This window comes from Pimephales promelas, chromosome 12 (genome assembly GCF_988280905.1).
Source record: "Pimephales promelas chromosome 12, fPimPro1.hap1.1, whole genome shotgun sequence".
Lineage (NCBI taxonomy): Eukaryota > Metazoa > Chordata > Actinopteri > Cypriniformes > Leuciscidae > Pimephales > Pimephales promelas.
This window is the reverse complement of record NC_142780.1, coordinates 27,712,713-27,737,856: the sequence shown is the minus strand read 5'-3', so window position 1 is coordinate 27,737,856 and position 25,144 is coordinate 27,712,713. Positions and strand designations below refer to the sequence as shown.

Here is a 25,144-nt window from a genome sequence, read left to right as displayed (position 1 = left end):
GGTTCAAAATCTATTTGAATGTTTGTTTAAAGGCAGATGATATGCAATTCTGGAGTCTGTGTTTGTCTGAGGGCTAAAAATCATTCTCTGATATCTCAGGGGAGCTGCTTTTGTGGCACGTAAGTGTCGCATTGGAATTCTGCTCAGGACCAGACCAGTGTCTGACTGTCATTCCTAATATGGATGGTGCCAATTAGACCACAGCTACAGAACCTCACACTCCATCACAGTCTCTTATATACAATCCACTTCGAACATTTTGCCCCCTACACACTCATTAATCCATACTCAAAGTTTTGTGTGAAGCTATTTATCCTCATGATTTTCATCACAAGCCACAGATCATCCCCCCCAAATCTATATATAGTAACTATAACTTTTCTATAAAATTATTCACTGTTCAAACATTTGATTTTTTAAGTCTCTCAGGCTACCGAGGCTGCATGTATTTGACTTTGTTTAAAATACAGTAAAAATGGTAATATTCTGAAATATTACTACAATTTAAAATAAATATGTTCTAATTTAATATATTGTAAAATGTAATTTACTTTACTCCTGTGATGGAAAAGCTACATTCTCAGTAGCCTTTACTCCAGTTTTCAATGTCACTTCATCATTATCAATGGTGAAAAGAACTTGAACTTGAAACTACTGAAATGAATTAGCAAAAAAAAAAAAAAAAGTATTATTGTAACATTATAAATTTCCTTACTCCCACTGATTAATGTAATGCATGTGCTGACACAAGTGTGTTTGTTAAATAAAAACAAAATGATTCAATCATCTGGACTTGTGCTATGATGCATAGACAATGTGATTTGTGTTTACTTGTGATTTCAGATAAAACAAGATACGTCAACAGTATTCTATTAGCACAAAATACCTTGAAGCTTATACAAATTAAAGTATAAATTACAGTATTTAGAAGCATAATATCTCTAGCTGCTTACAGGTAATTAGTATAGGCCATGTTTAGAATAATTGTACAGAAGCAAACATATGTAAAATTATACTGTCTGATAGACTCAAAATTATAAAAAACATCAACACCCAGAGCAATACAATCAGAGTTATATTAAAGCAGCAGTCCATAGCTTTTTCGGGGTTAAAAATTATCCAAAATACATATTTGAGAAAATACATAACCAGCCAGTGTTCAAAACTATCTGCTTGCCGTAGCTCGATTTAAAGCGGTAAGCTTGTACTGTATTAATGTTTTTAATTCCAGTGGTACTGGTGGATTTCCGTGGGAGATTTGAGCATGTCTTTGCGTCATTACGTCACATCGGTACACATAAAGAAGGAGTCTCAGCTAGTAGCTATATTACGTGTGAGGATACTGGAGGTGGAGATTTATAGATATAATTAAACTTATCAATTTGATGGCAGATCCAGGGTTCAGGTTCAAACGACAGTCACCAATGACAACTAGACATTCACCCGCTGTAAAATACAAAAGACTTCGTTCGGACTTCGGAGTGGCTACAGAAAAAAAAAAGACTGCAACTGGACCCATGCAAAAACAAAGATATATATCGGAAGGACATTACATGTTGTCACGCAATGCTTGCTTACGTTGTTAACATTAACAATTTGAGAACAAATTATAATTTGCACGGTTTTGTGTGATATCATAACTTATAAGCGATTGTTAGATTTAATCAGCGCGATTTACTGCAATGTCAGAACCCGAACAAAAGTGGATGTTTCTAGTTCAGATGTCATTTTCTAATGAAAATTCTTGTCATACTTCCAAAAAGTATAATCTGTGATTCTGAATGCCAGTATCCACACCGACGCGGTAACTGACAGCCTCACAGTCTCCTCAAACATTGTGTTCATCCACCCTGTGCCGCGTCGAGGGTGTTGAAGCACAACTCGCGTAAAGTTGATTATTCCACGAATGACTGCAATTGCAGATTTCGAAAAGAGATGGCGACAAAGAGGAAAACCTGCGGACTGCAGCTTTTAAAAAAATCCTAACTCTTCCAAGCCTGATAATAGGAGTGAATGGCTGTTTGACTTTAGAAGTCCATTAAAGCGCATCTATTCATGATCAAAGTGCTCCACACGGCTCTGCAGGGGGTCTTCTGAAGTGAAGCGATATCCACATTTAAAATTTTATCAACTAAAATGAATAGCTTCGTTCCAACCACACAACTTTGCGATGCTGTTAGCGAATGTTCGTCGGAACGATGGTTTCGGGAAACACCAACTCGTTGAACTCTGCTGATTATGATGACGGAACTTGCGACCATAGTTGGCTAACGATGCTTTCTGGAAACACCCCAGGGCTGGGCATTGAGCAGCCACGTTTACTTAATTAATTATAACACTATTTTTTATAGTTGATGTCATATAGTTGAACTCATTAAAATAAATTCAGGTTCACTTGCAATGAGAATAAACAAGGTTTGTGAGGACCATGTTTTGTGCAATGAAATATTGGCAACTGAGAGCAAAAAACATTTATACTTAAGAGACATTTTGAAACCAATCAAACTATAACGATGGTAAACCTGTTGTTTATGGTTTTATTAAAATTCATGTTAAGCTTATTTATACTTTTACATGTTGTTGGGCCCATGCAGTTCTTGAGAATGTTAATACATGTCAATGTTTAACAAAAAAAAAAGAAAAACAAAACAAAACACTGGAATATATTTCCCAGCACAAAAGTATCTGCCACCCAAGAAAACACCTCTGGATTTAACCACAAACAAGTATTCTGCTTTTCTGTAACTTTACACTCGTCTATCCGAATCTTCTTACATTCACTCAATCAAAGCCATACTCTGTGCAGTTGAGGTGGGTACAAAGAGAACTTCAAACTTGAAAATCCAACAACAGCACCAACAACAACAATAAAAAAAAAGCAATTTCCCAATTTGTTTTATTTATGTGACACATGCTTTCCGGCAAGAAACTTATCTGCAGGCGTCAGGAGGCCCGTTTGTGGAGGAGCATAATCCCAAACAGAACGCCTCTGCTAATCTTAAATGGGATGGAAAACCTGCAGATCCTGAATAACTCAACATGGGCCACTCGTGTAACTCTGGACGAAGCAGAAAACAATAATTTGACAAATGTGATAATGCCAACAATAGCGATTTGGCAGTTGAAACTGCGAAATTTGCCTGTTGCAGAGTCACAAAAATGAATCTAATTCTTAAATTCCAATCCAATAAGCTTGGATCTAATTAAATGTGGATTTATGATGCCACTTTAATTAGTCTATATTATATTTTGAACAATGCCATGTTTCATTTTGGTAACTGCCATCAGACTTGGATAGGTTTTTAGATTTTCCATGATTATCTTATAATGAGTTCTGCGTTGATGTCTTCATATGGCCTTATGACATTTCCTCTTTGGTTTTAATGCCACTCTGGGATGTTCATCTGACAATAATTTGTCTCATACCCAAATATATTACCACTGCATCTAGAGGGGAAGAATAATAAGTAGAAGGCAAAGTGGGGGATAAAAACATAATCTTTTTAAGTCAAGTTAAAAAAGCTACAGTAAATGTAACCTTGGTTCTCTCTTGAAGAGGGAACTCTAGAAAACACTGGAACAGTCGCATTTTCTGGAACTGAACGAGCGAAAAGTTTTGGCGGAAGTCTGGCCGCGGCGAGACATAAACACTGTCGCTTTTGTAGGAGGGCTAGGAAGAATTTGAGGCCTCGGACTTTATCTCAATCTTTTCCCGGGGCCCACACAGAGGGGGGCGGCGGCCGGCAGAGCGAGAGTGTGGTTTCTGGTCCTGGGCTTGACGGCGCTGTGAAGCGGTGGCGGGCGGAGGCTGTGGCTGGGAGCTTTGAGCAGACGGCTGTTTTGGGCGAGCTAGACCGCTTTGGTAAGAAGTGCTTCTTAGCTTGTAACGTCTTCTGAACCTCAGCGAATCTATCCACGTAATCTTTGACGAATGATCCAAAAAGGCCAGCTGGACAGATGGGCGCGTCGAGGAACACAGAGCGCAACATAGACTTCGCAACTTCTTAATGAAGTTCAGGAAGAAAAGGCGCGGGCCTAGAAGATGGTGGAGCGCGGCCCCTTTGCAGGAAACATCCATCCAGTCCATGTTGCGCGAGCCCATGCTGCCACAGCGTGTTTTACATTAATTCAAAATTAAGGATAATTTTTGGCTTCAATATCTCGTGGAAAAGAGGTTTTCCCCTAACGTAAGATATTAGGCAGTACGAGAGAACCTCTCGTAAGAGAACACTACATCTACACTAATGTTGGCTAGCAGATGAGCGGAGGCAAATCTCTGCCCTTTGTTTACACTCTAGTAACAACATAAAACTGTAGAACTGTTAGACCTGAAAACGCAACTAAAAATTCACAAACAAGAGATTGTCCCGACAAAGAGGGAACTTCTCCATTTGAGGAGAAGCTTTTGTGAGTATACGCCTTATCGGCAGCGCCATCTTTGATTTTTAATGAGAATGAAAGCGAGGCTGTGAGGCATAGTCATGCATCTCTTCAATGGGTTGTACTGTTATTTAATGTGTTTTCGGATTGTTCTGCTTATGAAACACTGGAAAAATATCTTTCCAAGAAATTTCAGTTGACAAAAAACTCCCTACAATGTAAGCTGTGGAAAATTGTAAGTAGCCTAGTAGCTTTATTCAGCTTTTTACAGCGGATGCCATAGGAAACACGGTAAGTCTATCTCTCACAGCCTCACTTTCATACCTGTCATGGCGCTGCTCTGAATAAGGTCTATAGCCTGCATTGTACTGGTTCTGGAAGCTGTTCTCCATGAAATGTGTAGCACACAGATAAACGTTGAGGTTATAATGTTTAAAATAAATTTAAACCAGTCTTAGTTTGTCAGTTTGTCAGCGTTGTTCTTGGAAAGTGTATGAATGCTGTTAAATAAAATATCTCCCTTTGGAATAGAGTAGACTTTGAGCTTTGTAACCGTGCAGATTTTTTTTATACTCAAACAGCAACGTTATGTAACTAATTACGTACTAATTACTAATTACGTTACGTAACTAATTGAAGTTGAAAAAAGTGAAAAAGCATAATAGGACACCTTTAAATTTTGAGCACCAAATCAGCATATTATAATGATTTCTGAAGGATCACGCGACACTGATTGAAGACTGGATATTACTCACTTCTATAGTAAATTCCTCTTTTCCAAAACAGTAAATCTTATACTCTGAAACGCACCAGGCAATTTGCACATCTTCAGGAAATCCATCTATTTTCACACTTTCAAACCAGTTTGAGCTGTGCTTTCAGATTAACACTCTTGATATCTAGAACAAGCGGAAAAGACAGATAGAGGATGTTTTTTTTTCTTTTACAGGATTAGTTCACCCTAAAATGAAAATCATTACAGGCATCATGTTGTTACAGATCTTTATGACTATATATATATATATATATATTATATATGTTAAGTGTCCAAACAGTGCCCTCCACAAAGTTTAACTGTAGCAGATTTCATGAGTCTGTCACATTCAAAGACTGCTTGGAACAAAGAAGAAGAAAAGGTACTGAAGTTGAAATGTCAAATGAGGGCAAAAGGAGCTAAGGTGGAATGGCGGGATAGGGAAGGAGGATATAAGGCACGGTTTAAATGACAGATCAAAAGCTAGTTCTCTGTCTGGCTGTGCCTAGGACAAAGACAAATCAGACTTAAGAAAAGAAAAAACAAAAGTTGTCATATACTGCTTCAGACAGAATATTCAGAGGGTAAACGTGTCTTTTTTTATCTTTGGGGGCCTTCATAAACAAATGTTTCCAGGTTCAACACCAGCCAAGCTCAATTCAGCACAATTAAGACAATTTTATACAGCCCATTCTCACCCCCAAGGCGTCACTTAACTGACGCCTTGGGAAGCATTTGGACATGCTTCAATATCTGACGCTTTAGGCGCCCTTTAGCGTCAGTTAGATGACGCCCTAGGATCGCGTGTACCCTACCCCCACCCCACACCTAAACCTAACCGCGTCCTCTAACAGACGCTTTCCTTTAGCGTCAGTTAGATGACGCCGTATAGGATCGCGTCATGTAAGTGACGCTAAAGGGCGCCTAAAACGTCAAATATTGAAGCATGGTCAAAGGTGACGCCTTGGGGTGAGAATGCATTGTTTTATAATGGTTGTTTTTCTGAAGTGAGACAGCCTTGTCCTTGATGATGTGTGTGTCCTTCGAAGACTGCTTTTAAGTATTGAATCACTTGTTTGATTCGTTCAAAATCACTGATTCATTTGGAATCAAAATAAGCGACTGTTTGTGTGTCTGACCGCCTCTGTGTGTTAATAAGAGATGCTCAATGGTTAATTTGGCTATGGATTTCTTTGAACTATTTATTTGGCAGGATGAAAAAATACATAAAGTTGTCCAATAAAATTACAGTTACCCAATATTTAAATGATTTTTTATCGAGCTGTTGTTTAAAATCATCAAAACACTCAAAATAGTGGATGAATATGAATATGATCTAGGACGCTAATGATCTGGTGCTATAGCCTACAGCAATTATTTTCTTGCTTTATTTTCTGCTTTTAAGTAAAACATTTTTTTTTGTGCACTTGTTTGATGCCAAAGAAGGCATATGTTGCAGGTGGCACCGTCCAAATGTTTCTCTGAACCTCAGCCAATCTCAGGAAGATGAGCTGCTACATTGGACGTTCTCCTTAAACAACATTCGGTAACATTTTATTTTACAGTACGTGCATTTCCTTGTACTAAGAAAGTACTGAGCATTAAAGTAATTTGATGAATAAGTTAGGTTTAGGGGTAGGTTCAGGGTTAGTACAGTTATTACCCAGTTATTGTAATCACTATAATTGTATCTACATGGGGAACATGACTATGAAATAAAATGCTGTAAATCTGCAGGACTTTCGTCAAAAGGGACAGTATGATCATGTCTCAAAACTTCCCTGCTTTCAGCAGAAAGGAGGGGTGGGGGGCACAAATGAGGCAGACATGAGATAATCAAAAGTGCAGGTAATCACAGAGCTGCTTTGATCATTCCTCAAACGTTGTATAGGAGATGTAACTCACCGCTGAGGACACTGTTCTGACGTGGAGACTTCGTTTCAGCTACTTTTTTTCAAAGGCCAGTTTCATAAATTGGTGCTATTTAGTCTCTGATTACCGTTTTAAATAGCTGTCAGTGGAGAATGACTTTTGGAGAAGCTAGAGCATCTAACCACAATCACCAATATTAATACTGATACAAAAAATTCATTAATAGGCTACTGCATGCAAAAGTGGCAAAACGGTTTAGTGAATTCACCCTTCGATTATTCACCCTAGAGTTAATTCTACACCATTTATTATGTGTGTGTGAAAGAATGACCTTTCAGTATCTCATGAGCTTGGACATGGCTTAAAAGCCCCGGTTCTCCCTATTTGACTGTCTCTACACACATAACCAGCAGCAGAGGGCACCGGTGATCTTCTAAAGCACTGTCCACTGGCATAACATGTGCTGGCTCAAACGCTGCAAATATCATCTTGCATTTGTGTGTGTGTGTGTGTTTGTATAAGTCTGATGTTTAGATTTCACTTTGATTTGTTCTTGCAGCGTTTGCACAGATGATGTTTATGGGTGCACCTGTGACAAATGCATGTGTAGCAGTATTTGAGTATACGTGTTTACATAAATGTATGCGTGTGTTTTTATTGTTGGACACTGTTTGTGGACAGATTAAACTAGTGTGAGTGTGAACGTGTAAATGCGTCCACAGGGCAAAAGTGGACTCAAACACCCATTACACACCAAGTACACAGCCACAATTGTGCTAAAATGTGTTATCTTGCGCTCATTCCTATCACATGTTGTGAGCTGACCGGGGGTCTATAGCAAACCTCCTAGAGCTCCATTAGTCTGGCCACCAACTCTCTGGAAAATTCTGTATCTCTGCATCTCCCATTTCCCTTCTCCTCAGGGGTTTTCACTCCTTATCTCAATGAAATACATTAAAAGAAAGATTAATGTGGGAGACCTTTTAGAAGACTCAAGAACTTGCAGGAGGGCGAGTCCTGGGAACCCAACCAGAGGAGCAGCAGATGCTGAAAGCAAAAAGGCACCGAACATAAATTCCCTGGTTTTCTAGTATGTCGGACCACAAGGTTGTAACATGTACATTTTAATAGGCCCCTGTGCTGTATGAATTATTCAGAATTGAGTGCTTTAGCCTTTATGAAATAATTAACTGTGTCTAAATACTGATTGTACACGACTATCAGGGATGGGCATAAATACATGGAAATGTATTTAAATACAAATACAAAATACTGTGTGGAAAAATGTATTTAAATACAAATACAAAATACTGTGTGGAAAAATGTATTTAAATACAAATACAGTATTTTGTATTTTGAAAATACAGAAAATACATGTGAAATTGGTGATTCATAGCAGGCATCCCGGCTGAAATCTAGGCTGAAATCTATCTGGGCCTATTCTGAATGCCAACAATTATTCAGATGTGTGCAACTACTAAGAAACTTTCGTTTTCATTGTATATAGGCTACCTCTTCCCTTCCCCAGCCCTGTAGGAAATACAAAACTACAAAAAAAAAAACTAATTTCAAACATCTTTTATTATGTTTTATCACCACCATTACCTCGCACTCAGTAACAAGAACTCAATTACACAAATAAAAGTCAATTATATTTTAAATAACTGATGGTGTACCCCTCCATGTGGTGTACCTATGTGTTTCAGACATCCATCTATTCGATACCCTTTAGCACCACCAGCTTTTCAAAAAGTTTGGGTTTAAGGCGTCGTCTGTGTGGCCTATTGATTAAACCCGCAAAGGAAAACAAGCGCTCTACAGGAGCTGAAGAGGGGATGATTGTGTTGAACCTCACAAACTGTCTAATAAGTGGATACTGGTTCAAGATGTCCAAATCCTTCCTCTGATCTTGATGCATGAAAACAGTACCCTGATAAAGAGGTTGACTGGCTCAAAGTAATTTTGAGTATTTTGAAAATACAAAAATACTCATCTTAAATGTATTTAAATACAAATTACATTTGATTTTTTCCAAAGGCTTTAAAATACAAAATAGTATTTTGTATTTCAAATACGTATTTTAAATACATGTATCTGAAATACTGCCCATCCCTGACGACTATGCAATAAACAAGACTGGACAAGCCCCACGTAATAGATAAATAGTCATTTGCAAGGTTTGCAAAGCATAATGGAGTTGCGAAAAGGAAGATAAATTGTGACCTTCATTTGACATTTGAAGTTTATGTGACAATTTAGTAACAATTAAATTCATGCATTATGAAATCTTATTGTCTGAGATCAAATGTCTATAAAACACATAGAGTTTCATATTTTGTCGTTATTGCCTAGAAATATAAACTGTGTAAATACAATACACTTTAACACTTTAAAATTCCAAAAGGAGGTTTTTACATCCAGCCATGCCATAAAAGCCATGCCATGCCGTTTTTGGTTTTCTTAAAGAACCTTTCAGTAAACAGTTCTTAAAAGAATGTCTCGGGTTACGACTTTAACCCTTGTTCCCTGAGAAGAGAATGAGAAACTGCGTCGACTATGACACATTGGGAAACACCCTTAGTGTAAAGCATCTGAAGTCATGACACAACATGTGACGGCATACACGGAAGATACAAAGGGACGCCGGCACACAACAGAGTTAGCTTCCGCGATGAAGCAAGACGCTCCCAGGCAGGGGAAGGCGTGGCTGAGGGATGTAGTGTCTCGTTCCCTTCTCAGGGAACAAGGGTTACAGTCGTAACCCGAGACGCTTCCTTTCGAGGGAATTCGAACTGAATCGACTACATCACTTTGGGGAATGAGTACTATGCCACAATGAGCCCTGCCTGTCCCAGTTTGAAGCTGGACAAAGGCACACTTAGGATGAGAGCACTAGAGTGGCTACTGTAGAAGAAGTGTCCAGGTTATAGAATCTGATAAAAATATGAGGGGTAGCCCATCCTGTTGCATCCTGCTCCCCTGAAGGGAAGGCTCTTGAGGACACTATGTCTCTGGTTGAATGAGCCCTCGCGGCCAAAGGTGAAGGCAAGTTGGGCACCTGATGGGCCATAGAGATAGCCTGAACGACCCAGTTACTGATGGTCTGTTTGGATGTGGGAAGCCCCTTCTTGGGCTACCCGAAGCACACCGGCAACTGATCTGACTTCCGCCATGAAGAAGACCTATGGACCTATATATCTTGAGGCCACATTAGATGGCACTATAGGCACATAGCCCGGCCTGGGATGCAAGCCTTAATGTTGCCTGGAGCAAACTTCAGGCACCCATGAGATATAGAGAGTGCCTGAAGGTATCTTACTCTCCTCAGAGAAGTAATGGCTAATAAAAAAAGCTACCTTGAGGGAAGGTTCTTGGACTCAACCTACTCCAGAGGTTTGAAGGGGGCCTCGACCAGCCCTTCGAGAACCACTGGCAGGTCCCATGTGGGAACTCTGGTGTGAGCCGCAGGTCTCATCCTCCGAGCCCCAGGGAGGAAATGTACGACCAGCTGATGTCTCCTCAGAGGCCCATCACCCAGGAGCGTGGAAAGCCGCAATGGCAGCCATGTTCACCTTGAGTGTGGACGGGGTAAGACGAGCCAAGAAGCAATCTTGGAGGAACTCCAGCACTGAAGCCAACCGGGTAGTTAACTAGGTCCACCTCATGCTCTCTTCAACAAGTGGAAACACTTTCCACTTTAGGCCATACAATGTCCTCGTAGAAGGAGCTCTGGAATAGAGTATGGTCTCAACCACTCCAGCCGACAAGCCAGCCTCTAGGTACTTAGCCCCCTCAGGGGCCAGGCCCAAAGCTTCTTTCTTGACACCCTGAAGCGGAAGGCCGGCAGGGAATAATCGAAAACAGTTTCTGATGTGCGGACGCGCACACTGCCTGGCCACAAGCTCTTGTGGCCAACACTTCAACATGCATTTTTATGGGATAAACAACATTGTTCTGTCGATTTTTGCTGCCTTTTCGAAAAATGCTACCGTAGCGCGAATTGATCACAGAATGCCGATTAAAGTCATATGAAATACAATTCTAATACAATTCTAAGTTATGAGTAGCTACTGTATACTGTAGACTACTGTTTTTATTTTTAAAACGGTGTGAAAAGTAAAAATTATCATAAAATATTCATCTTTGACTTGTCAAAGTACACCTTTTCTTATAGTAACTGAAACTTTCAGTTATTCCTTTTCAGCTGGCTGACCGTACAAATATTCATATGGTAGTAAGCATTTTTTAAAGGGAAATTATACATTATAACAGAAAAATGTACCTTTTGTAAAAAAAAAAATTAAAAAAAAAACTGTGAGTCTGCACATGCGCATAACCGGTAAGTAGGAAATCTCGATGGGTAGCATGAATTGTCAGAACAAACATCAAATAGGACATACAGTTTGACACAGAGCACTTGCTGAAGAGCAAAAAGGCTAACTCTGTTGTGTACCGGCGTCCCTTTGTAGCTTCTGTGTATGCTGTCACGTTACGTCATGACGTTGAGATTTCTATTTTTCTGTTTTCAGTAATGTTAACAGTATATTCTTTGTGTTTTTAAAAAATGAATTGTAGGTGATTTAATATGATGATGAAGGTAAATGTAAAAATATTTTAAATGAGCATAATCAAATATCCAAAACTATAAACTAAAATAATTATGTTATGTTTTCTGCAACAGTTTATTGTTAATAATCCAGATCCATATTTAATGGAAAAGTCTGGGTCTTTGAACTCAGGACAATGAGAAGTATGAAAAAATAACATTCAGTGCCATGTTAGAAATTAAAAAGGATAAACAAATTACAAAAATAGCACAAAAAAAAATCAGTGTGACTGCATTAAAAATGAATGGTAAAGAGATTAATAGCTCTGTCAAACAGATATTGATTAGATGGTTGCCTCTCAATTGATTTTGGTCATAGCTCAGCCAAGATGGGGGAAAAAACAACAGTCTTTTACCACCAGACCCCTGAACGAAACTTTCACCCCCTGTCTTTCTCTTTTCTCTATCCTGTTGCACAGTGGCAGAGTAATTGACCATCGGAAAACCTTGGCTCTCAGAGTCAGAGGATAATACATCAGTCAATAACCCCGAATAAAACCATTAAAGCTGGAGAATGTTAGCCAATCTCAGGGAAGAAAAACAAAGTTCAAGCCTCTGTAATCTTCTCTTTAAAATGATCAATAAATCAAATTAAAGTTTGGGGTGTGTGATGGGGCTAAATCCTAGAAACCACCAGCAGCTTTAGAGCCTTCAAAATCCTGACGTTCGGCACGGTGACGCACGTGAGTTCGCAGACGCATCCCCAGAAATCCTGCATTACAACTGTGGCAGAATTAGGCCTGTCGCCTTCATAATTCATAACTGCACATTACCAACATCATTAATATGATATCGGAGCAAACGTTGACAAAGCTCACCTGGTTTAACGCAGGTGTAGAAACAGGTGCCCTGTCTGGGGCTGGCTAAGCTGACCACCAAACATTTCCCCTTCTGCTTCCACAAGGTGTCCCATCATAAATTACTCATGACATCATACCCTGCGCACATGATGTTTCCATGCACGTAGAGTAGCTTTCCTTGTTAACACTGAAGCAATGGACTCTGAATTTTTCAGTGGCCTTGAATTATTCAAAAAAAGCAGAGTAATTGAACTAAATCAAAGGAGGAACCGAGGAACCCAAAGAGGGAGTAGTGAGTCACGTCTCGCAACTTTTAATATGTTTTTCTGTGGCAAAGCAGAGGTCGTAGGGCAGAGCTGGCGGTCAGTGTGGTGCATTGTGGGAACTGTGGTGTAACCATGAATGTTTGAGGTTTAGCGGGCACGGCGTGTCACCATAAACATAATTATCTCGTTATCTACTCCACATCCGTGCATATCGCCATTACACACATGCAGACACACTTGTTTCAGTGCTTTTGTGTGGGGTGTAATGGAGTTTTCTCATTAGGAGGAGTTGTGGGAGTATTTTTGGTGTATAACGATATGAAGGGGAAGGTCATTTTTCCTCCAGCAGACTGAAACGTCAGGCAGCAGTATTCAGTCAGTCAGCTTTCTGATGAAATTAACGCCGCTCTTCACCCATCTTCTCCCTCTAAGAAGATTACGGCACTTCAGGGACATTATTTCGACTGTTTATCACTTCACACACCAATTGAAATGAAGTGGAATCTGTGGCAGAGAGAATCTTTAAAGAAATCAAGCGATTGTTTGCGTGGTGTCATTAGGATGCCCTCCTTGGGTGGACATTTAGATGTATAATGCACAACTGAAGTTTTAAACAAAATAAATTCTAAATATAAAATAAAATGAACACTTTTTTTGCCAGGTTTCAGGTTTAAATGATTTCTGGTTTTAATCCCAGAAATTAACAATGCAAATAATAGTTATTCATTTATTTAAGAATTTTTTTTCCAGGTTTAAATATTTGAGGGAACTGGAAAATATTTGATTCCTAATTCTTTCCAACAACAAAACACTTGAACGTGACAAACTAGTAATTACGACTTCAGGAGTAGGAAGTATGGAAATTTCATATTGCACGGAGGCAGCATAAACCATTCGTTTTTTTCTGTCATGACAACTCTCGGAGAGTCAACTTGGTGGGAATAGATATGCTACACTGCTGCTGCCAATATATACTGTGAGCAAGTAAAACATACTGCTGCTAAACAAAATAAGCAGGTGGAGCTGGGGAAGATGGAGGGTTTCTAAAAGTGTGCAGCAAGCAATAATTAAAAATCGTTCATTATCACTCACGTCCGTCGGCCTCGCCCTGCTCGCCACAGGAGCAGGGCGAGGCCGAGGGACGTGAGTGATAATGAACGACACCTGTGAGATGCAGCGGTCTCGCATCTCTCACGGAAGAGCAGAAGCATAAAGGAGGAGCGATGACAGTGAAGATCGAGAGAGGAACAGGCCTGATTTTACGCTGTTGTTGGCTTATACTTTCATTTTGTATTTGTTAATTTATTATTAAAGTTGTTGAATGAGGAGGTTCCCGCCTCCTTCTTCCCATAAAAACTGAACCCTGTAACACAAACAAACAAACAAACAAACAAACTCAGATCGCTTACTGCAGCTGCTGTTTTCATGCAGCACATAGGAGGAGAAATCCAAAATCACATATTATTTAAGAGTCTGACAGCTTAATGATATCGGTATTTTTAGATGGTATGAAAGACTGTGGGTCGTAACACAGTCTCATCCCAAGAAGTCATATAACTGACGTCTTGGGACGTTTTTTGACCATGCGTCAACATCCGCCTTTTTAGGGTAACCTTAAACGTCGGTTACATGACGATCCCAGGTCAACATACAACTGACGCTTTACCTTTAACGTCGGTTAGGTGACGGGGTAGGTTTAGGGGTAGGTTTAGGTCTGGGGTAGGGTAGGGTTAGGATCCGATACCCTAAAAAGGCGGATGTTGACGTATGGTCAAAAGACGTCCCGAGACGTCAGTTATATGACGTCTTGGGATAAGACTGCGCTGGGGGCTGAGGCCCCCCTTAATAGAATGTGAAAAAGCCTATGGTCTGTGTGCACTCGTGTTAACGATATAAATACCTGGGGCCCTATACAAAACACTTCCTGAGGTGGCAATGTTTTACAATCCTGCCGAGAAAACCGGACACAGATATCTATAAATCCCTTCTAGCATGAGTTATTCTGGTTCAAAAGAGCACAGGGAAGCCAGCCTAAACATACCCTCGTCATGAAAGAATGATGGAAATAATGATCTATCTCTTACCAGAAATGATCATTCAGTGATCTGGACTGCACTTTGTAGTTTTGAAGATGACAGGATCCTTATTGGTTCTGAAGTTCTTATTCAGCCACTGTAGCTCAACCATGGTTGCATATTCTCTCTCTTTCTCACTGCTCAGTGCACTGCGGGGTGTTTGTATGGTCTTGAAGATTAGAGGTGACAGCGGTTCCCATGTGGCCTCTCTGGGAATGCTGTCAGACAGCCGTGCTGTACACACATTCAAAAAATACACACACACAAATTGGCTATAACTGCGTTCCAACTGTTGCTTTTTAGTGTTTGATTGAAACACAGCCTTTGACAGTCTTATGACCTTTTAAACCCTTCTTCTGAGCCACAGTATGCCACAATACAGAAGAAAATACATATGAAGTGGAGTGTGTTTTACTAATTTAGCCCCAAGTTGTTTAATTTTTTTTTCACAGTTAATTTTCCTTTTATGACATTTGTATGGTAGTCGTTTCTCCCAATCTGTCACCAGCGCAATCTCATGTCTGATCTGACACACTGTAAAAAATGTTACTGCTATTTAATTAAAAAAAAAAAAAAATTCTGGTAACAATATTACACATAATATTTTTGAGTAGTTAAGGCTTGATTTCTTTCATAGAATCTACCTGTATAAATCATGTAAAATCCCCTTAATTATTTAGTCTATGATACAATGAATTTAATATGTTTAATGGAATATGCTTTTTTCATTTTAAGTTGACACTTAAAAGGATAACTCCGGTCAATTTTAACATTGAACTAATTTTTGTGTACATTTGGAGTGCTGTCAGTACAGACAAAAACAACAGAAATCAGTGTTGCCTACACTGTGTTATCCTCTTTTTAAAAATCGCACCCTGTTGACTTCAATGGGGCAAGTTCTAAACCTGCTTTTAGCCTCTTAACATCCTTGAATTGTCAATAGACGTGTTATTAAGAGTGACCACGGTCAATCTGACTGCAGTAGATATGAAATATATTAATAAAAATGATGTTAATTCAGCCAGCTCACATACCTGTATTTACTTCCTGTTTTCGGTCCACAGTCGATTGTCGAGTTTGCGCGTGCGATCATTGTTAACTAAATGATGTTCAACATCTGATTCGGATGAACTATCTGTTTGTGCTGATATTCTCAGAACACCAAACAGCACCGTCATCGGCTGACAGCTGACAGTCTGAGTCTCCACTGTTGTTTAGTAACCAATGATCGCGCGCAAACTCCACAATCGACTATTGTGGACTTCGACCGGAAACAGGAAGTAAATGCAGGTATGTGAGCTGGCTGAAAAAAAAGGCATTTTCCCTTTAAAACCACATAATAGAGCTAATTCACTTAAAATAAATTGGTAGCCCTTTTTCCTTAATTTTATCAGCTTAATCGGTTCCTCAATTCAAGCCTCAAAATTGTGTATGTTTCCTTAAAGGGTAACACCTTTTGAAATATAAACATGATTTAATGACTTGTAAATTTAAGTACACATTGATGGCCTAAGAAACGAAATGAGCGGTTTGTGTGAGAAAATGAACAGTATTGAATCAGACGTCCAACTGAACCGAACTGAACCGTCTCCAACGTGACGCCTGAAGTGATCGCATGCGTATGTACGTCACGCATTGTTTACATGGAGATTTCAGAAGTTTTACCTTTCATTAAACGTATTTAGATATACGGGAAATCGTCTTCCATTGCGTCTTCCTTAAAAAAACAAACTGCTTTTAAGAGTCCTTCACCAGGGCTCAATTATATAAACTATTGATGTCAGATTTGGACTGTGCTGTGAACGTAGCGTCGGCTACGTAGAATTATATACGTAGAGTTATATTCTCTAATGTGAATTGTATTTAAAATACTGCAGCAAACCTTCAGTTCCACATCTCTCTCCCTTTCCAGAAACTATTCTCCAGTCGGGCCGGACGGGCCACTCATTCAAACGCCACATGTTGTTTTATGTGCTATATGACAGTTGTCGGGGGAGTGCTGTGTTCTGGATTTAGAATATATCTCATACCTAGGGTTGTGGATAATAGCTTACAAGGGAGGCGTATGATTGGTAACGGGCATTAATGAATTCCTGTGTAACATCTGCCGAGATGCACTCCACATGCTGGCTATTAAAGGGAGGTGATGGAAAGCACTCTTTCGGCAGACATTAATTGCTGCCTCCACCAGATGCCAATTCTCCCTCCTGGTAGGTAGAATTGTGATAGACAGAGTGGATTGCACTTGTCTGATATAAAAAGAAAAAGAGTGAAAGATGTTGCAAGCACCCTGTTTTCACTCTAAAAACTTTTACTATGATTTACAATTTTTTTTTTTTTGGTGAAACTTTTTTACACTTAAAAATATTGATTAAATTTAAACACATTGAAATTAATTACATATAGGCCTACCATATGAACCGAGTAAATGTAAGTAAAAAAAAAGTAGATCTGATTAAGAATTTACTCAGTATTTAAGCATTTAGTACATTAACAAATACAATTGAGTAGAAATAATTGAGGAAAAAATTTTTTACTTTTAATTCCCAGTTGCTACTCAACACAACCAGGTAATTTAATACATGACATCAGTTTACATTATACACTAAGTAAAGTTAGAAAATTTAAATCAACCACCCCTTTAAATGTTTTATAAATAAATAATTGGCTATAGTCAAATAATAAATTCTTTTAGTGAAAAAAAAAATTAATATAACTGTAAACTTTTGACAAAATGTTTTTATGGATTTTTAGTCAATTATTTTGGTATGTTTAACTCAAACAATCAAGTAAATGATTTCATTAAGTTAATAAATGTAATTATTTCTGTGATATTTAATAAGCCACTGAATTTTTAATTTTTTTTTTTTAGAGTGTTGTCTCCTTTGGCCTTCATCACGTTAACTAGATTTTTTATGAACCGGGAATGCTTGGAAAGGGCTCCACCCCACAATTCAGTTTCCCGGAGTTCCCTGGTGTTCTGTAATTAGTCTATTTAACATTGTTTGTCTAAACAGAGTGCAACATTGATAATTTTCACAGCATTGCGGTGGTGTTTGTTTGAACCTGACAGCAGAGGAGAATGGTGGGGGCGTTCATGACTCATGCTGTCGGTGAAACTGCAAAACAGTGATGGGCGAAGCTCATTAGTGACCTTGGATACAGCTAAATCTGAATCACGGCCATGCCAGAACATCCTTGTTCCTTTCACTCATTGATTATGTCACAGACGCCCTTGATATGGGTCTCAAAGTCCTTGGACTTAATGTCTTTCGATTTCATTCTGAATGAGTCTTGAAGAAATACTTTACGTGGTTGTGTTGTGGGCTGAATTATTGTCTTAACCTGGAACAATAATATGAATTAGTCTGCTGAACATTTCACTTAGCAGATCACAGAGGCTCAAGCCACATGCACTTAGCATGTGTTTTACAGCTTCACCAATCATTTTGAGCCATATTTCTACATTAGCTAATGCAGAAACTACGGACATAACATGATGAAGAGTCTATGCATTAATGAGTCCTTCACAGGCAGTGGTTAAAGTGGCAATTGGCAGGTGGGGGAACCCTCAAATTTTGTGTAGGTGCAACAGAGAAAAATGACCTGCCGTGGGACAACATATTGATTATCGTGATACAGCAATACTTTTTGGGTCAAGAGTGTCTCTGACTCTGTGGCACCAAGTATCACTTATTTACTTGATATTTTAATGGTTTTATTGTGGCCCATCTACACTGATGACAAAAAATTGAGCACGGTGCTTGTTTAAAATGTTTTAGAAAGAAGTCTCTTACAAATGAAAGGCTGCATGTATTTGATCAAAAATTCAGTGTCAAAGTGTTATAACAATTTGAAATAACTGCTTTTAATATATATATTAAAAGAAACCAAGATACATTGAGCTCCCAAAATTACTCGAAATTTCTTCAAAAACCTTGATATTCTTCGTATTATTCATGCACTGCCTTCAACACTTGTTGGAATGCCACGCTATTGCCCCCCTGAGAACACTTGGCATCCATAGCATGTCATTGCTTTGACAACTACTTTTCTGCAGCCAATTTACACACCTGCTGCGTGAATGACAGTAAATCAATACAGGCAGTGTCACAATTTGGCTGCAAGCTTACTGTCCAGTCATGAAACTGCATGGGCATGTGTGAAAATCCCCATGCATGCTGTGAATTTGGATGGGTTTCAGATTTGGCGATATCAGTGTGAGCGTTATGTTTGTTACACTGTTTTAAATAAGTGTGAGGTTAAGACCAGCGCCAGAGAGAAAGGCATTCTCTGTTAAGAGCACACAGATATAGCAAGCTCAAAGATTTAAGACGCATTGCTGATTTATCTTTTACAAAACAAGATAAGAATATTGATGCTTAAAGAGCCATATTAAATATTAATTTAAATATTAAACATGCATAATGCAATTTCTTCCTTGCCAGCTGTTCCTTTTTAAATTTAAAGGGTCACATCATAAAAAAATCTGAACAATGTTCAATGTTCAATAAAAAAAAAAAAAAAAAAAATCAAAGTGTAGCAATGTTCAATGTGGTAAATTCTTGACATGCAATTGCATTATGTGCTGATAACGTGTTCTTGGACAGAACTTCAACTTTAAAAAATAAAACATTCCTCGCTTCAGGCAAAATTCTGCCTCTACCCACAACCTCTCCTCCAGTGTAATCTCCCCTGAGCACCATAAGAGTACAATCTGTGATGACCACGCGCTGCTCCGGCCCCCTCATGCGGCACTAACACACATAAGAGAAGCCATAAATGCTCCACCATTCCACTCTCAGAGCTCTAGCAAAGATGTCAGGGGACAATATGATTAACCCCCCCATGCCATGGTTCACCAGTGCCCGCTGGGCAGAGCTGAGAGCTCTGCTGAAGAAGGGACATCCCTGGAGAAAAAACTCAGAAACCTCCACCTCCATCCCTAGAGCACACATGCCCACACACTATATAGCATCATTGCACACTCTGCAGTGAGAGGTCAGAGTGCTGTTGTGAAAAAGCCTGTGATAATGGGATGTAGATAAAGAGTTGATAGTGTGCCATGGTCTAAGCTGACCAATCAAACTGTGACGAATACTGTCAGTAGAGGAGATTCAATCTAAGATTTAGTTTGCATCACCATTACTTGTGTTATGACCGTGTAAAAAGGTTCTGACATTTATGATTGAAATGATCATTGAAAAAAAACAAAAACAAAACAAAACAAAAACACCAAATGCATAAGAAAATTAATACCAAAATGTATTATTTGGAAATTGCCTTGGTATTGACGTCATAAGGGTTTCCTTCTTGTAAAAGCAGTTATAATGTGTTTTTTTTTTTTGTGCCAGTAAAGATTTTTTCATTAAAGAAGATTTCTTTTACAATGAAATGCTTTATATTCATAAAATAAGCTGCACGGTATATTATATTCAATGTGAACACAACATTGTGATGGTCCCATTTGAACAGTCTGTTGACCACGCAACTACATGTCAACTTAGAGTAGTAGACTGTCTGCTTAATATCTGCTAATTCTTTATTGTGATGCTCTATTCTACCGACATTCTACTGAATGTGTTAGGGACCATGAAAATAAAGTGAAACCAATTCAGCTTTGCCATCACAGGAAAAATGAAATTTTAAAACAGAAAAGTTCAAAATATGATTATTTTACTGTATTTTTGTTCAGATTCTTCATTGAAACACCATTGTAACTGGTATTAAACATGATACTAAAAATATGAGCATTTTTTATTCATATAATCATTAATATTAGTATTTAATGTATATTTTTTTAATCTACAAATGATATAATGATGTGAAAAAAATAGTAAACGTGTATGCAGGTGAGACAAAGACAAATCCACACCGCTTACAAATTCAACAATATTAGGTTCAGTCCAATTGCCTCGACAGCAGCAATGGCTTAACAGTCCAAGTAGAGTTAAAACTCGTTCTATAAATCTGGTGACAGGTTGTCTGAGGGAACCAGCGAGTTGATTTCTTTACTTGCTTACCGTAAAACTTCAAGTGATATCCCGGGATTTTGTTTTCCCAAATCCGCGAACTGCGCCGGCTTGTATTTGAGACAGGCGTCTCATATGCGCGATTTATATGCGCGAGGGAGAGAGAGAGCAAGACAGCGTTCGTGTTGTCTGAAGACATGTGAGGGTGCGCTCTCTCTCTCTCTTTCAGCAGTAATTCTTTTCTACATCACTCACTGATCAAAATAGGGTGGGACAAACATTTGCTTTGGTGGCCACCAAAAATCGATCTGACGGTTTTAGAAGATTAACAATCCGAAACTAAAAAACAGACCCGGCTTCTTTTTGAGACAGGCTTTTATTGACCCAAACCTGCAGCCACAACAGGCATGTAAAAGAGACATACGTCTGTTTGGGACTCGGCTATTATTTGAAGTTTTACGGTATCATACCCGAGTCATCTACAGACAGCAACAGCACATCAAACCTACAGTATGTGTGCACACAGGTGTGTGTGGAAGGGTGTGGCACCTGCACATGGCTGTTCTGTGTGTGGATTAGTGAGTCCCCAGTCTGAGGTGAGAAAGCAATCACATTGTTCAGCAAGAAGAGAGGCATCTGGGGTCAGACCGGTAATAGATTAGAGGCCTATCAGATGTGGATCCTGTAGACAAGTGGCCCCAGCGTGTGCTCTCCACTCACATCTTTAATTTCATTCACAGCGGGACATTGATGCACTGGATAGAGTGCAAAACAAAGATACAGTCTTCAGTAATAGCTCTGAAAATTTCAAATACAGAACTTAGTAAGTTATTAGTAACTTATCTAAGTTATTGTGTGGAAGAAGGACATCTTCCAACACATGTGAGATGTATTTATAGGCTTAGGGAAAATTTTGTGTCATATTTGGAGTACTGCAGCACGTGGCTTGGTCCAATCTGATGAGGTAAGAACTTGGTCCTGCAGAAACACCTCCTGGAGAGCAGCTCAATAAAAGTGCCAGTCTATGAAGTACTAAACAGACCAAACCAATGCACATATACATCAAATGTTTAAAATATCAGACACATTTTGTGGATACGTAAACACTGCGTGTTTCTGCCACTAAAAGGAACTTGGATGTGAACACACACAAAGTGGTTATTTCACAGTTTTATATCATAGTTTGTATCCCTTAAATAACAGATAATAAAATCTCTTTGAGTAGGGCTGTACGATTTATTGAAATAAAAACAAAATTGCAAAATGGCTTAGTGCGATTATGAAATTGCAAAGACATGAAATTAAATATGTGTGGTGCTTATTTCAGAGCAAAGCACGTCACTGTGTTCTCTTATACATGGCTCATTATCCAGAGGTGTGCCAGCCATTTTTTCCATACTTGAAATGAGAACATTTTTCAACAAAAGAGAAGCTTTTACTGTCAAAATAAAATGACGAAGAAAAAAAGTAACAAAAACAGTTGTCATTTTATAGATGTTTTGTAAAATCATCATTTAAAAAAAAAATACAATTGTGCAGTGAAATATTACAAAAGTAATATTTCTCTTTTTGTTATTATTATTATTACTTTATAACCAAATTGATATATAACCACAAAATTTTGGCCAAAGTGTGCAGCCCAACAAGAAGCACAGGAAAACCTGGATTAAAAAAAGAAAAGAAAAAAAGCAGTAAGCAGTTCATATCCCCAACGAAAATGCTAATGGGTTTATTCCACAAATTGTGGAGCCCTACCCTTGAAATACAATATATCCAACCACCTAAAACACCCATGGCCTAGCAACAACAACACCCTAGCAATACTCCTAATAACAAGCTAAATACACCCAAAACATGCTTTTGTGCAGAAAAGCACCAACACAATCTCATGAAAGCACACATTTTATTTCTTGTGCCATTTATAGGCCAAAAATAGTTTTTGGATGTAAATGATATGCACTGTAAACCCCTTGGGTGGGATCAGGGGTGTGGAGTGTGTGAGTATTGCATGCCATAAAGTACGTATTATATGCACGCAAAAACATATAAATGGTATGAGAAATAAAATGTGTGCTATATATACACTTTCATGAGATCGGGGTGAAAGTACCACTCTTCTCGACATTATTTTTAGATACCGCTATCAATAATGTTATTGTCTATTGTCGTTGTGGTGACAAAAAAACAAAAAAAATCAGTACTGGATTTCAAAACATCTGTATTCCCAAATTCTGAACTGTACATTCGGTCCCATGTTAATGATGCTGACATGCAGCTCTTAGAGCATTTGGTTCCACTAATACTGTCATTTGTCCTTCATCCTACCGACCGTCAACTGCAGAGTAATTACATTTTAAACGATTCTGCACACAACTGCTGAGGCATTACGTTTTTAATTCACACAAATCACACTGAGAACAAAAATCTAAAGGGAGTTGGGGGATAAGAAACGTTCATTCAGTGTTACATTCCCTGATAAATGCACACAAGTTATCCGTGCCTCTGGAGTCCATTTATAATATTTTGAATATTTATTTATTTTGTCAGCTCTGCATAATCATTTTGGCTATAGGTAATATCAGGAAAAAGTCAGAGTTCCACTGTTTGCATTATTCATAAATGAATGCAGAGGGACCAGGATTTACAAGACAGTGCTGAAATTTACCAGATTCATCTCTCTCTTTATCATGCACAAAAGCCTCTCGGACACGGAGAAAAAAGGCCACTAGATAGAAATGAATGTGTGTAATGAGTAAAATTATGTGACGATGAGGTAATAGAGATTAATAACTCGCATATACTGTAGCCTATTCATTTGACTCTGAAGACAAATCATGCACCTTGTACTGTACTTAAGAGTAACCTTCCACCATCAACCTCTTGGGTCAGATTTACCTGCTGTGACTTTAACGTGGTCGACTAGCAAACCATTTATAGCATCACACAGAGAGCAATCCCACTAATATCAGTTAATCAGGATCTAATTGTATAGGACCCTAAGACGAGGAAAAGGCCAATCATTTTGAAGTGACGTTTCCGCTGTGAATTATTTCCTCATTTTTCATCCTGTTCTCTTGACCACTGTGTTTCACACTTACACTGGCTCATTCGGAGGGTAAGGTGCAAAGCTGTAGATCAGAGATAAATGACTTCATTAAAGTGTGGCACACACTGCGCCTGAATGATTCCTGTATCTCCATCGTGCCACAAGAGATTATGAACTTCATAAGTCAATATGTTTCGATAATAGGATAATGCTCGCCACCTAAAAAGATGGCAGGATCAAATGTGAAATGGACACAGCAAGAATGTGTTCAGGAAAGTGCTGGAACTAACTTTATATAACTTATATATGTATATGTATACATAATTCATGCATACATTTAGGATAAAATGTAGAACTAACTCAATCCAAATATCTGTTTTATGGACCAAAGTATTGAGACAACTAACAATTTTAGCAACAAGGACTGTAATGACATCACATTCCACAAGATTTTGGAATGTTTCTTTGGGAGTTTTTGCCCATTCATCCATTAGAGTATTTATGAGGTCCGGCACTGATGTTGGATGAGGCCTGGCTTGCAATCTCCATTCCAATCCATCTAAAAAAATGCAAAGTCCAGTCAAGTTCTTTTACACTCATACATATCTTTATGGATCTTGCTTGCACTGGGGCATAGTCATATTGGAATAGAAAAGAGCATTCCCCAAACTGCTCTCAAAAAGTTAGAAATATAGCACTATCCAAACTTTCTTGGAATGCCGAAGCATTAAGATGTCCCTTCACTGGAAGTGAAACCAGTGAAACCACCAAACTTTACAGTTGGCAGAATGCAGTACAGCAGGTAACGTTCTCCTGGCATATGCCATTCCAGACTGCCAAACAGAGAAGTGTGATTCATCACTTCACAAATGTTTCAACTGCTTCAGAATCCAATGGCAGCGTGCTTTACACTACTCCACCTGAAGCTTAGCATTGTACTTAGTGATGTGAGGCTTGTATGCAGCTTCTCAGCCATGGAACCCCATTCCATGACGCTCCGACCATGCAGTTTTGGGGCTGATATTAATGCCAGTGGAACTTTGGAACTCTTCAGCTATGGAATTAGCAGAGCATTGGTAAAGCAAAGACTTTTATGCACCATGCGCCTCAGCACTCGGTGACTTTATATGGTCTTCCTACGGTATCTCACGACCAATTCTTACGAATTTATACGAGTGATTCAAAAGTGGCTAATTCGTACTAATTCATACGACCTCACTCGTACAAATTTGTACGATTTGTCTAAACCCACGTGACGGTTATGTTTAGGGGCAGGGTCAGGGGTAGGTCATTCGTACGAATTCAAACGAATTAGCTAATTAGTAAAATATGTACGATTTAGCAAAATCGTACTGATTCGTACGAGTGAGGTC

General features: G+C 38.8%; 1 protein-coding gene across 2 annotated transcripts in view; it reads right to left on the bottom strand.

Annotated features, from left to right (window-relative positions):
* tsnare1 (T-SNARE Domain Containing 1) overlaps window positions 1–25,144 on the bottom strand; it is a 195,124-nt gene that overhangs the window by 9,111 nt on the left and 160,869 nt on the right. Inside the window, exon 12 of one of the 2 annotated variants that reach the window (XR_016145770.1) lies at window positions 14,763–14,987. The exons of the other annotated variant lie outside the window; for it this stretch is intronic. The gene's annotated coding sequence lies outside the window, so the exon portion shown is untranslated. The remainder of the gene's footprint in view (window positions 1–14,762; window positions 14,988–25,144) is intronic. 2 annotated transcript variants of the gene reach the window in all.